We start from the raw sequence: 15,543 nt of genomic DNA on the forward strand, positions 1-15,543 counted from the left end.
TCTACAAATATATTCGAACAGTGGCATGTATGCTGTGAGGCCCTGTTTGTGATTTTTGTGACGTACATTTATATTAATATTTATATTAGTATTAATAATCTATTACTGGAGCATTCAATAATTATTAATTTAAACTTTGTTCAGATTATTAAAGCGTGATTCATATTTTTTCATGCATGGTAACATGGAACTTACTGCTTATTAACTTTTAATTCATCTTGGATTGTTTTGTTTTTTTCAGGATAATATCGCCCGCAAAGATCCAATCAAATACTTGCCTATATGCTACAGACCTAAGATTGAATGTTTTATCCCAGATACAATGTATATTAAGAATATAACTGCGACATATAAACACTTCTACTAGTTTGTGTAACATAATCACGTAGCTATGGAAAAACCGACGAGGGATTCATGGGCTAAAGTGAAAATTTACGGCGAATTCGGTCTAGCATTGTACTAATGGGGTTATTCTAAATAAAAAGGGTTTAACTTTTATCCCTTTTATCTACTTTTATGTACATTGTTAGTCGTTTGAAGCACTCACGTACAATAGATTAGAACATCCAATTATTTTTGGCTTTGTCAAATCAATAATCTAGGCGTAGAGGAAGTGTTATTGTTTAAACAAGTCACGATGACCGGTTTATGACAAGGGGCGGTATCAAGAATTAACCCAAGCTAATCCATCTTCTGTTTCCGGTAAAATCGTAGAATCTCACACCTTAGATGGATGCAGCTGTTCAATTGGGATTGGCCAAAACTTGATAACATAGAATGCTCTCATTAGTTCCTAGTGTGAAATTTCACCCGAATCACCTTACTTGTTTTAATACAAAAAGCGTGACTCATCTAAAAATCACCAGCACTGAGAATAATGAAAGACAAATGAATAAGCCATAGGCTCGAAAGCTCGTACTAATTAAGCCCCTATCCAAGAGAGATATTCAGCACATGAGAAATCTCCCGCTGAGTACTTAATCCCGGCAAGACCAAATCGGGATTTGTGAGCCAGAAAGGTTTCTTTCTTTATAAGGCTTAAAAAAAAACGAAAGCTTACAGAAGTATCGCCAACAGTTCAACCTGCAACTTAGATTCGGGAACGCAGCCATTGCTACACGAGAACGTTTGAGTCTTACCATGTGTCCGCTCCCTAATCAAGATTAATACCGTCAGCGGTGACTGGTATGAAAAAGAACTCTTAGCACGCCGACAGTCTGAAAGGAAAAAAGGAAGTGACAACGAATGCATTTGCATGACTGCGATTATTACGCCAAAATATATATATAGTTGGATTGTATGTATGTAAATTGCTTCCAAGTATCAAAATTATCTTAACGTTGCATACATTAATCTCTTGTCGTGATGTTGACATTATTTAACGTTTTAAAGGAAGTGTATTTCACAGCAACAGACCCGAACTTACAAACCAGAAGTTACACACACTTTTAGAGAGGAGAAACACGCCGTGGAAAACTAGACGCTAACAAGATTTCACTCGGACTTCCCTGAGATGTGAACTTAGAAGCTTGTAGGGATTCCTCGACTCCTGTATGTTCAGACAACATTATAATCTCCGACGCGGTCGAACAGAACAGGTCGACGCATAGATACGTTTTTATTTGGTCTACGCGGTAAATCAAACATCTTTTCGCTTTGATTAAATAAACCTTTACGTTTCTCTCTCTTTCTCTCTCTCTTTCCCTCGCACGCCTTTTCTTAAATGCGTTTTCTTTTGTCTCAGAGAAAGGCATTGCTTGTGTGCATGCGTGTGTCAGAATTGCTATGCGCCACGGGTCCTGGAAAGAACCTATGGTGTGTGGTTAGAATACTTTGGAAAAATGAATTGTAAAACATGATATTCTCTTGAAGGTTGAAAGCTTTTTTATCAACGTAAGCGACCGAACATACACTTGTGAATTACTTAGGACTTCTACCAATCATAGCTAACGGGACAAGAGCATGCTACCCCCATGAAGCAGATAAAAGATTATGTTAGAAAGTCCATCCAAATCCCCGAGTTCGACAGAAACATTCCCATCTTCGACATAATACACACGTCAGAGATTATATCAACTAAAACCTTGTTAAAATCGCACACAAGATTAGAACATTAGTCATATCAAGACAAATAATGCAAATAATAAATCCTCAACTTACAACTTCAGAAATGTTAGAATATAAGTTTTTAAATGCTATTTTAAATAATATTTAAATAGGTTTCCATGTTAAATGATGCATAACATTTTACTTATCGCATTCTATCATTTAACAATGGCACGCCCCTTGTAATTTATGAAAAATTACATACACATTTTTACTTAGTTATAAATTCTCTAAAGTGTGGCATGTAGTCTGTGGAAATTTATTCAATCATCAACAGAAAGACGTTCCGGAACTGCAATGTATTATTGATATTACCCACTTAAGGCGTTATCGCACAGATTTTTGATACTCAAATCCTCAATCATTATCAGCAATCAATCAATTTATAAATTACGCTTACATCCCCTACACTAAGTAAAATAGATATTTGATTTGCATATTTATACAAGCTGTCCAAAAAGTCACTAAAGGGTTTGGAACTTCAATAGATTATTTACTGTTGGTGTTATTTTTCTGCAATTTTAACACACTCCGACAAAGACATTGCAATTTTGTTTGAAACATAGAAAATTCAAACAGGTTTTATTTATGAAAAATAATGCCTTTTAAGTGTTGCTCAATTTCAGCTTCGCATATTTTTGCTCTTTTCAAAATATTATTATTATATTGCAGAATCTCTGGATTGTATATTCAAACCCTTGTTTCATTCTTTATTGTTTTTTTTGTTTTGTTTTTTTCAATTCTTGCAGCGTTTGAGGTTTGAGGTTTGAGGTTTCCAGGTTTTCCAGCTAGTGGAACGAGATAAGGGAATTAAATATCAATCCACAGATTCTGGAATATGTCATAATTCTTTTTTTGGCAAAAGCCACAATGTGCGAATCTAAAAATTGTCAAAATTTAAACGACATTATTTTTAATATATACACATTTTCTTTTTTAAATTTACAACATAAAAAATCCAAATAAATTTTTCAGATTATGTTTGAATTACAGAAAGCTATTATCCAAAAATAAATAATCTATTTAAGTTCAAAACACTTCGGTTACTTTTTGTATACGTTGTAATTGTATATACGATTTGTTTACAAATAGTTCATTGCATTGCACATTTCTATAAGATATGACGAATAATTAGCTTATTTTACATATTTGATGAAACATAAAGTTTACCCATCAATTTATTACCAGACCCATTATTTCTACATTCCTGTAATGTAATAATACTCTAATATATTAAGGCCAGTTATGTGTTTTTATGTGTCTAACTTAAGAAAAAGACAGGAAGATACACCTAAACTGATGCAAATTCCTTGTTGGTATTAACTATAGGCATGAAAAATAGTAGTCATTTCGGAAACCTGTTATGTAAAGATAAGACATACGATTTTTAGGTATTAAAATATAGTGTATGATATGTTCTTTGTTTTGCAAAGGAAGATAATTATTTTTAGATTGAAGCAAAACTTATAGTAATCTGATATAGGGGGCTCTATTTGAACATGCTGAACATACATAAAAATGTGAGCCATTATGTACCTTTACATTTCTTGGAGACAAGCAAATGGCATTTTAGGTAACAACAACACACATTAAATTGATATAAATGGGTAGAGAGAAGGGCGTCTGGAAAAGGCAAGAAATATTTACAAGTCAATAAATAAACAAGAACACTCGAATACGCGAAACAACAATACACACATTGACACGTGACGTGTGCAATCCAAAATAATTGTGCACAGCAATTTGAACTTGTCGTTAATAAAGTGTATACAAGTAAATCATATCCCCGAACATGATATCAAAACAAGAAACAATAATGTATTTCCTAACATATATATTATATACGATTTTATAACAAAACATATTTGAAGTTTTACTATTTATGCACGATAAACAAAAACACTAAAAATAAAGAGAAAATGGCATAAGCGTACGACAAATATTTATTTGCAAATTAAGACGCGCCAAATAAAAGCACATTAAGACACGACACAAAGGCAAATTAAGGCAAATTTTCATACGACAAATTTTTATACGACGCGTTTTTATTTGCAAATTAAGACACGACATATAAAGGAAAATTGAGACACGACAAATAAAGGTAAATCAAGGCAAATATAGGAACATTAAGGCCCGACAAACAAAGGCAACTTAAGACACGACAAATAAAGGCAATTAAAGGCAAATTCAACGCAAATAATTTAAGGCAAATTGAGGCAAATTAAGACAAATTTTTATATGACAAATTTTTATACGACAAATTTTTATTTGAAAATTAAAACACGACAAATAAAGGCAAATTAAGACACGACAAATAAAGGCAAATTAAGACACGACAAATAAAGGCAAATTAAGACACGGCAAATAAAGGCAAATTAAGGCAAATAAATGAAAATTAAAATACAACAAATGAAGGAAAATTAAGACACGAGACATAAAGGCAGGAAAAATAAAACAACGACGAATAACAACACGGCAAATAAAGTCACAACAATTAAATACAAGATAACCACAGCCACGACAAATAAAGGCACAATAAATAAAAACACGAAAAATGAAGGCATAACAAATAAGGATACGGCAAATAAAGACACGACAAATAAAAGCAGTAGAGAAAAAGTGACAAATAAATACACGGCATAAAGACATGATAAAGGATCGACAAATAAATATACGAAAAATAAGGGCACGACGAATAAAGACACCACAAATAGTTGAGAACTGTTGATTATCTAATCGTCTAACATTTTAGCAGGAGAAATAAATGAGGTACGGAAAATTATTTCTGCATATATTCATTTTCTATAATATGATTCGTAAATATATACACATTTTTCACACTTCTGCTGAAAAGCAAATAAGAAAAGTACAACATAAAAAGTTTCATTTAAGATAACAGAAAAATATTCGATTACATTTTTAAAATTTTATATATTTTTGGTGTGTTTCTTTTCATAAGAAGTGATCGTTTATTTTTAATAGTAAACGTTTACACAGAATTGCAACAAAACGTATATATATATTTATGAACACATTAATAATTTTATTCTAATGTCTGTCTCTAAGTTTGAAAAAAACAGTTCAAGATATTAAGCGAGAAAAATAACAGGCAATCCTGTTGTAAACGAATTGCTGTTGTATCATACTTGATATAAAAAAAATGGTTTCCTGAATGCCGTGCTTAAATGCCACTTTTTTCCTGTGTTCTCGTACGTATTATCGTAAATAAGTAGAAAAGGGCATGATAATAAGGAACTGATTTTAAAACTTGGTTCTAATTTTCACTGTTATACTAGATGTATACATCGATATTACAATGGACCAAATATCTAATTAATCGCATTATTCCGACACAAATAAGATTAAGAAAATAAATGAATAAACACATGAAAGAATTACTCATAATTATTAAGATAGATAAAAACTAGAATTGAACATAGAGGGGAAAATCATATTTTAAAATTGTTATCTTATGGTATGATAAAATCGCTAAAGCATTGTAAAACTTATGCTTTTCTACATTGTACTAACATGTAGCACACGATTAAAATGACAGATACATTTGGATATTATGAATAGAATGTAAATATAAAGATATATAATCTAAACGTGTATTTTCGTAAATATTACTTTGAGGAAATAAATAAAAATGCATATGCTAACGTGTACATAGTGTAATAAGTGTAGATTATTGATTTAAGCGTTTTTTAAATAGATACAAGAACCCAAGTTTGTCCAGTCCTTGTTCCGGAAAAATATCCAGTAAATAAATCGTTGTTTAGTAAATCGTTATTTTTTGCCATTTTTTTGTATTTCAATACACCAAACATGGATATAAATATCACTAAAACATCCGCTGCGGTATAAGGTTCATTTCAGTATCTTACTTCCCTGGGTGGGTTGCCTGTAGGCTGAGATATCCGCGACACACACACATACAGACAGTAAATCGAATTTACTAAGGGAGATAATAACTTCCGGTGTATACCACAAAAATATCCAGTAAATAAAACGTTGTTTAGTAAATCGTAATTTTTTTCAATTTTTGCATTTTATTTTGCCTTTCCATACATCACACATTGATATAAATACCACTAAAACATCCGCTGGGTTATGCGCTTAATTTCGGTACCTTACTTGTCTGGGTGGGGTTCCTGTAGGCTGAGATAAACCGCGCCACACACACAGACAACAGTACGAAAATTCATATAAGATATAAAACAAGATGAATAGCCGTTTCACAACAGTTAATATATATATATATATATATATATATATATATATATATACACAACATATATATATATATATATGTATATATTGGTTATATATATATATATATATATATATATATATATATGTTGGTTATGCATACGTTTTCACTTATGTTTTAAGATACGTCTTTATGTTTTCTCCCCCTCTATGACGTTACTTCACATAGTGCTCGACACCACCATACGCGTGTCTGCCCTTTATTAACCCCCCCACATATATATATATATATATATATATATATATATATATATATATATATATATATATATATATGGGATCATATATACCTCGGACTCGGTCGTTTCGTAGATTTATGAATGCAGCACTTGTTGAGAAATTGTAGGCAATCCACAACGGACACGTTCTTTAATGGAACTGTTATTCCCTCGTGAAAATACGAGGCACTTTTCTCCTCCTGAGTTCCGAGGCGTACGCCTGATGAGGCTAAATGAAGACTAAGTTCTTATCTTGGATATTCGGTCTGCGTATTCCATGGTTTTTGTTAGATATGATGTTGTTTTATTAAGAAAAAAAAATATATATATAAAAAAGAAAATTTGAAAACTTGAAAATGTTGAGAAATTATTAAACCATTTGTTTAGTTAATTTTATTTGTGTGTGGTGTTATTAAATTCCGAATTTTCGCCAATAACATGGATTTATAAAGGAGATATCAGTCGAATTGAGTTTGTTTTTTTTTCTTCATAATGATGTAATGAGGGGTGGTTGCCTCCCGTAGAGAAAACATTTCATGCTTCCGTAACTCTTCAAATCCGTGTGTTGTCGCTCGGTCTAAGAACGAAATTTAAGCAATATAAAGCCACACACTTTAGAAAACATTTTTTTCTGAATTTAAATGAGAAAATTTGAAAACATGAAAATGTTGAGAAATAATAACATCTTTTTTATTCATTTTTTTTTTATTTGGTGTTTTTATTATATTCAAAATTTTCGCCAATAACATGGCTTTATCAAGCAAGAATCAGTCAGATGGAGTGTTTTTTTTTCTTCTTCTTCATAATGATTTAATGAGGGTTCGTAGGCTCCCGAATAGAAATTATGTCCTGTTTTGGTCACTGTAAAAGTCCGTGTGCTGTCGCTCGGTTTAATTATTAAGTAGAAGAGAAACATCCTCAATCCGACTGATATCTCCTTGATAAAGTCATTTTATTGGCGAAAATTCAGAATTTAATAACAACAGAAAAAAATAATATAATAAAAAAATGATTATATAATTTCTCAACATTTTCATGGTTTCAAATATTCTTATTTAAATTCATAAAAAATGTTGTCGAAAATGTGTGACTTTACTTTGCTTATATTTCGCGCTAAAACCGAGCGACAATACACGGATTTGAACACTTACTGAAACAGGGCATATTTTTTTCCGGAAGCTACGACCCCTCATTACATCGTTAAGTTTTTTCCTGTATGGGAAATAGTTATAATGGAATAGTTTATTTCTGCTAGGGAAATCACCAAATTAATATGCACAAGTAATTTGGTTTCTTAGCCAATCAGATGACTGAGTGAGGGATTGGCTGAATAAGAAAATGCAGGCTCTTCATGTCTCACAGCTACTCTCCTATAAAAGAATTCGCCACGATTCCCGCCCACGCAGCGTCCGATTAAAAATAGAAGAGACACTCGGTTTTCGAAAAAAGAACCCTTTTGAATCAGTGTTAAAACAGAAACTCCTGAAAGAAAAAATGCATTTTTTCAATTTTCTCCTATTCGTAATTGTAAAAAAACATATTTTCTTGTAATCATAATTTGTTTGATAATTAATCGATACAAAGAAAACCCCAAAGTTACGCATGGAGTTAGATATGTGTCGTATACAGGATTTAATTTGCAAAATGAATGATACAAAATTGAAGTAATTTCTTTCAGGAGACAGTAACAAGGAGAGGTTGGCCAACCCAACGTTCTGAAGACGGCCCGTTTCGCGTGAACACTCTGGGAAATCTGAGTTGTGTATTTTTTTTTATTTAAAATTTTTTAATATACTTTAAAAAAATCCTTCCTCACCTGTAAGCCACTGTTGCAGCTGAAAAGATAGGAGTTTCAAATGAACCTCGTCAACTTACTACATAGAAGTACTACGCCATTGAACATTCTTGCCTGTTTCGTAATAGAAACCACCTTTGTATACCGGCTTCATCTGTGTGTATGATGCGACTACTCACATTCCAATATGCCAATTCGTATATACGCACAAGAATAAGGCTCATCTGTAACTACAATTTAAACCGACTTCATATAATAATTATTAAACGACAAATCGATTAGTTAAAGTAGAAATTAGACATGATCTTTTACTTCATTCTTAAAATTAGCCGCGCGTTCGTGACACGCCTCTGATGTTGCATGTTACATGATGCCACAATGAATAGTGAAAGATGATGTGAGAAGTGTAAAAGGCCAATGTTACCTTCCCATTTTCGCCAAGATTTAGAGAAAAAAATCTAATGGACGGACCAAAAGTTACGGGGCAAATGCGTAATTTTCTGCAAATTTGAGGGCATTTTGGACCCCTTTGGAGCTCGTAGGAATTCTGAATTCCAGTTAAAATGGACAAACAGTGCAGTTTAACGTCGTAACACATGTATTTTTGAATTCATATTATGTAAAACAACTACATAGACATATCAAGTTATTTAGTAATATGAAAAACGAGCTACAAAAAGGATTTGAAGTCCCAGAGAGATGCGAATCAGAATGATGCCAGGGTACCACATAATCAATTTATATTAAGAACAATGGCCTCCAAATTTTGGCCAAGTTTCAGGAAAATCTAATAGATGGATGAAACGTTCTTGGGGACGCTGAATCAAGTGTAAATAAATAACGGCGCATTTTCAAGCCTCAACACTTGTCTGTTTGAGTTGACTGCCGTGGAAAGCCACTATATATTCAGACATATCTAGTTTTTGTTGGAAACATGAAACCAGAGCCACACAAAGCAGCGTATTTAGCACTGAAAGTCCCTAGAGACGCGAACGAGACTTTTGCCAGGGCCACCCATACTGGATTTATATTAAAAACAATGACTTCTACATTTTGGCAAAGTTTAGGAAATATCTAATGGGTGGATAAAAAGTTATGGGGCAAAACATAACATTTTTGGCCATTTGGGGCATTTTTTACCGCTAATTATCCCCTGGGGACGAACAGTAATTTCCGCAATTTTTTTTTTACTGTGCACATCTATTAATTTTATTTATTGTGGGCAATTACCATCATCTTTTATTTGTTGTTTCACGAGGTTTCGACCAATCATTCCTCTGGACTTCGGCAGGTGGTAATCGCGACAATTGGGAACTCTGAATCTCCTGACTTTACTAAGTAGCCTCTGGCCGGCTTTGGGTAGGATTGAAGCCGCTATATTCAGACAATTATCATTGGGGACAGTATATATTCAACGTATCAATCAACTGCGAAACGGGCCCCGCAGATTGAGGGTTGAACGTTTTGGTCTTATAAATTCAGTTTTATTAGCTGATATTCCATGGTCGGGTCCGTACCGAATGGTATAATTATTTAATTGGGGTTTTTATTGAGATGAGTAGTATTTATTAATTTCTATTTATTGTGGACAATTATCCTCATTTTGTACTAGTTGTTTCACGACGTTTCGCTCAACTGTTCTTCTAGCCTTCGTCATGTGGTAACCGCGACCAAGACGCTAAACGTAGCCAGAACGTGGTGAGACGACAACAACTACTGAAGGCAGTAATTGCAGTGAATCACGCCAGGAGATTAAAAGTTCCTATCTGTCGCGGTCACCACCTGATGAAGGCTAGAGGAATAGTTAGCCGAAACGTCGTGAAACAACTAATAAAAGATGAGAATAATTGTCCGCAATAAATACAATTAATAAATAATACTCATCTCAATAATGAATTACAATGAAATAATACTGTGCAAATCTGTTTAGTTAAATACAATTCGTTGTACAATTTCAGAAAAAAATAATTAACGGTTATCTAACAATCGTCCGGACTAACGGACGCACGGAGGCACAAAAGCACAGACTCACGGACTCCACTGAAAACATAGGCCGCGCTAGAATAAATCGGACCTAATAATATATTTACGTCCATACAAAAGCTAATTAGCATGTTATTGCTGTCTTTCTGGACAAAAACATTAAACCCACCGTACATTATATATCCATACACACACAGACACACACACACGCACACATACACACATATATATATATATGCATATATATATAGGTGTGTTTGTGTAATTATATGTATATATTCATGCATATATACCCCCACACATATATATATATATATATATATATATATATATATATATATTATATTCCATATTTTTTCTAGATTTTTAACAACATTCCCTACGTTGACATGGGACTCGAGAAGAGGGCCAAAGTTTGGGTAAGCCGAAAAGTTGTATAACATAAATAATTATAACAGCATTCTGAATAATCAAATTAATTAAAACTTTATCAGTTCATGTTGAAACCCGGTCAAAGAAGTATACTTGAGCTAATGAACAGGGAAATAAAATTCACGATAAGAAACTACCGCGCTACGTAAATCCAATAAAGGGCAAGGGTGAGACCAATATTTGCAAGGTAATCGAATGTTAAAACCGAAGTATTTGCCTGGCTGCAGCATGCTGCTTGGAGTCAATCTGATTATGTTCGCATTTCTCGAGGGAGTATTGATTATTGATTTAATTTTATTGTGTTGTTTGCGTTTTTGCTTGCCGCCACGTTTACAACATGGTGAATTTCATGTTCGAACACAAGTCGTGATATTATATTTGCCTCTATTCCAGAGCTATTAAGTATGCCCTGTCTGCCTTACGTTGGCATGGCTGACTAAATGAGGACAATAAACCCATCGCGGGCGTTATATATTATGTACTGATTTGAGACGAGTTACTACCTTCCCGAAGTTTACAAAATAAAATCGGAAAGAAGATCGATGTCTGTATAGGCCGGAAATATGTTAGCATAACATCAATAACGTAAACGATATTCAGAATAATTAAATTAATAGAAACACTTTCAGTTCATGTAAAACCCTGTCAACAAAGGATACTTGCGCTAGTAAACAGAGAGATAAAATTCACAGGAAGAAACTACGTCGCTTTGTAAGGCCAATAAAGAGCAATGACGAAACAAATGTTTGCATGGAAATCGAATGTTAAAAACCAAGTATTTGTCTGATTGCATCGTGCTGCTTCGAGACATCTGATGATGTTGGCATTTGTAGCGACGTGATCGATAAGACCTGCTCCATTCACTAAAGCAAGGTCACTGATTATTGATTTAATTTCAATGTTTTGTCTAAATTTTGGCTTGCTTTGCCACGTTTTCAACATGGACAATTATTTAATGATTATGAAACACTACAGGATAATGCTTTATATAAAGATTCGTGAGATGTGACGCTGGTCTTGTGGTAAAGGGCACGGGCTTACGTTCCAAGTTCGAATGCGGTTCGTGCGACAAAAAAAAAAACACACTTTTACTTAGTATATTAGCAATCCTCTTGTGGTCCCACCTATAAGCACGGGATGCATTTATAGAAAAAATAAGACTAGTTAAATATCGGAAAATCTAATGCAAATTAATAGATTTTTCGGATCAATACGATGACGACTAATGTTATTGATCTCTATTACTGTTTTGAATGAAGTACTTTTTAGAGAAAGAATATTATTAATTTATTATTATGCAATTGAAAAGTGAACACTTTATGACATATGTGACAAATTTCGTGACGATTTAGACAGCGCATAAAGCATAATTGTACCGAATTTTGTTTCATTGTAAATATGAGTTGTAGATATGAAAGATGCAATCCAAGCCATATTTTGAAAAAAAGCATATATATATATATATATATATATATATATATATATATATATAAGTCAAATTGTCTGTGTTTCTATCTTTTTATGTACATTTCCCTACCAGATTACTCTGTCAATTTTCAGTCTACAGAGTCGAGATATTATATAAGGGGTATTGAGGTTTTGTAAAATAATTTAGACGGTTTTCGTCCAGAAAATTTGCTGACAAGGGGTAAATGCTACCAAATTTTCCCTTTGAAACTCTACATACATCCTCCATAAATTATAGGTCCAAGCACTTGAAATCTTAGATGTAGGTTCCTTCGAATGTATTAATTTGAAATTGTACATTAAGGGTATTTAGACATGCATCAGGCTTTTTAATTAGTTTTAAGGCGAAAATTGGCAACAGTTGAAAGAGTTAATATTTGCAGACTCTATCAAACTCGCTTGCCAATTTTGGGTCTAAACACTTAGCATTTAAGATGTAGATTTAGTGGGAATTAGGCAATTTATTTAATATATAGTTATACATATGCACATAAAGTCATGATCAGTACATAGGGCCTGAGTGAAGCTGGGCTGATCTGCTAGTAATAAATTAAGTATTTTTATATATACAATGTGTTTGTTATTATTATTTTAGTGTAAAAATTAGCACAATGTTCTTAGTTTGAGGAGGAGGGATATGACATTTTCGAATGCAATGTTTAAATTAGCTTAAGTATTTTTCAAATAAACCAACTCCAAACAATCGTAACAGTCTGTAGTATGAGTATTACTTTGTAGGTGTTGTTATTTTAAAAACGTACGTAGGCAGAAACGCAGAAACACACCCACCCACATATAATATATATATATATATATATATATATATAAAGTACACCCGCACCCACACACATATATATATATATATATATATATGGGTGTGTGGGTGTGTATGTGTGTGTGTGTGCGTTTCCATAGATTAAATGTCGGAGTGTTCAAAACGGGCAACATTATAGTCCTTTGACTTACAATGATTTGATTATGTCAAATTAATCGTTAAATATAGTTAAATATGTTCTATTTAACATTGAAATACTCCTTTTTAATGCTTATAAATTACTTATCGTGTACGAAACATCCACCTAAATATTCAGTGCTGACAAATTTCTAAAGAAAATGACATCCAGATCGATGCAGGATTTGTCGAGCAAACTTCTAGAGTTTACACAGTATTACCCTATTGCTTAACGCTAAATAAGATAATTAATATTTCATAAGTACCAGAATCATTTCGTGATCCTTTTCGGAATCATTTTTTTCGACAAAACAATTTTTTTAAAAATAGATGAAAATAATTTATTTTGAACTTAAATGAAAATATCCAAACGTACTGAATGTGTAATCGTTTTACGTAAATGAACTAATCTAGTTCCAGATGCACATATTTAAAATGTTTAATTCTAGTCCGAAACAAAAATTGCGTCCGTTAATTTACTTGCATTTTTATTTGCTGACACAAGAGATATTCTAACAAAGACGTTCACAGACACTTTATATGTCTTTGTTACTGCCAGGAAATCAGGGATAAAACGGGAGGATACACGTTATTTGTTCAAAGAAAGAAACTATATGAGTAGCAAACCGTTTGGAATTTGGTATGAATTATGTGACTTTTTTTCTGAATTAAGTCCGGTAATTGGTATTTAGGTCAGAGGTTCACGTAAAGCACACTGTATTAAGATAACGGTAGAGTACCCAAAGTGATACAAGAATCCGACTAAAGGACAAATATTAAAGCTTGCGAGCTAGTGTAAAACTCATTGGGTAAGAGGCCATTTTTTGGAACGTTAAAAATGATACGAAGATAAGCATTATATTTTCCTTTTACAACCAATATGTGAAAACATCCCCAACGCATTAGCGAGTAGTGATTTTAAAGCTATAGGATCCTTACATATGTTTTTTGTTGTATCCGCCTTTGTGGTCTTTAACTTATTCATACACATTCACATTACCTGTAACCGTAAAGCTGGATAGATGAGATAATAGAGTAGTATGTTATTAACAATTTCATAATGTGAGGGCGCAATGTCAATAGTTCTAAAAAAACAACTTTGTTTCATTAGAAATATAAATACCCCACTATGCAAGTAAGCGGCGATTGAGTTACCTATTATTCATTTTGGTCAGTATTACATCAATGCATGCCAAAATAACCTGGAAGCAAACGAAAACGGACCGAGTAAGAGGTGAAGCGGACGCCAAATATAAACTACCTATAAAAAAACCCGTTTGAAATTCAGTTATCGAATGAAAAAGGCGATAGCGACGATGTCCCATGTTAAAGCCGCGAGAAGATAATTCCTAAAGTACGAGGGGCGTGCAATAAGTAATGCTCCTGGTCGACTTACAGTTGTCTGATCAAGCTGAAATGTTGCATGTGCAATGATTTATATCTCTATGAGTTATGTGGCAAAATACAGTTCTGAACTAATTGTGGTTTCTAGTTTACAGGTGTTTGAACTGAGTCATGTGTGAAATGGAGTCTGTTTAATGTCGAGCAGTGATCCGGTTTTTCTATTTGAAAATACGCAAACCACAGGAGACTTTTGATGAAATGAAAGAAACTTATGGTGATAATGCCCCATCATATGACCTTGTAAAATGCTGGCATCGTGAATTCAAACATGGTCAGAAGTATGTGGAAACAGCTCCCAGACTTGGTCCCCCTTCTGCCATTGATGAGGCATCTGTCCGTCAAGTTGAGGCTGCCATTTCGGAAGATCGGCGCATTAATATTCGCCAAATAGCCAGATGTCAAAATTAGTACGAGGTGTGTGGAAAATATCACTCATGACTATTTTCATATTCATAAGGTGCCTGCCAGATCGATTTCCAGGTTCCTCACACCATTCCAGAAGCGAGAACGCGTCGAGTGCTCGAGGATGAATTTGGAGATATGACAAGAAGATGCGTCAAAGTTGTTCAAAAGACTGATTCCACAGGATTAAACCTGGGTCCATCACTATAATCTAGAGACGAAATCATAGTCAATGCACCACCGCCAAAGGAGACAAGTGTGCAGCTCTCTGCTGGCAAGGTCATGCTCACAGTCTTCTGGGACAAGGACGGAGTAGTTATGACAGATTTCCTGGCAAAGGGTACCAAAATGACAGGAGCCTATTATCCTTCACCTTTGAGGAAATTAAGGGAAGCTATCAAAATTAAGAGGCGGGGAAAGATCAGCAAAAAAACTCTCCCCCGGCAAGACAACGCTTCGGTCATCAACTCGCATGTCGCTAGATCAGAGGCGTGTGGTTACCCTACCTACTC

This window comes from Euprymna scolopes, chromosome 38, assembly GCF_053919585.1.
Source record: "Euprymna scolopes isolate OS-2025 chromosome 38, ASM5391958v1, whole genome shotgun sequence".
Taxonomy (NCBI): domain Eukaryota; kingdom Metazoa; phylum Mollusca; class Cephalopoda; order Sepiida; family Sepiolidae; genus Euprymna; species Euprymna scolopes.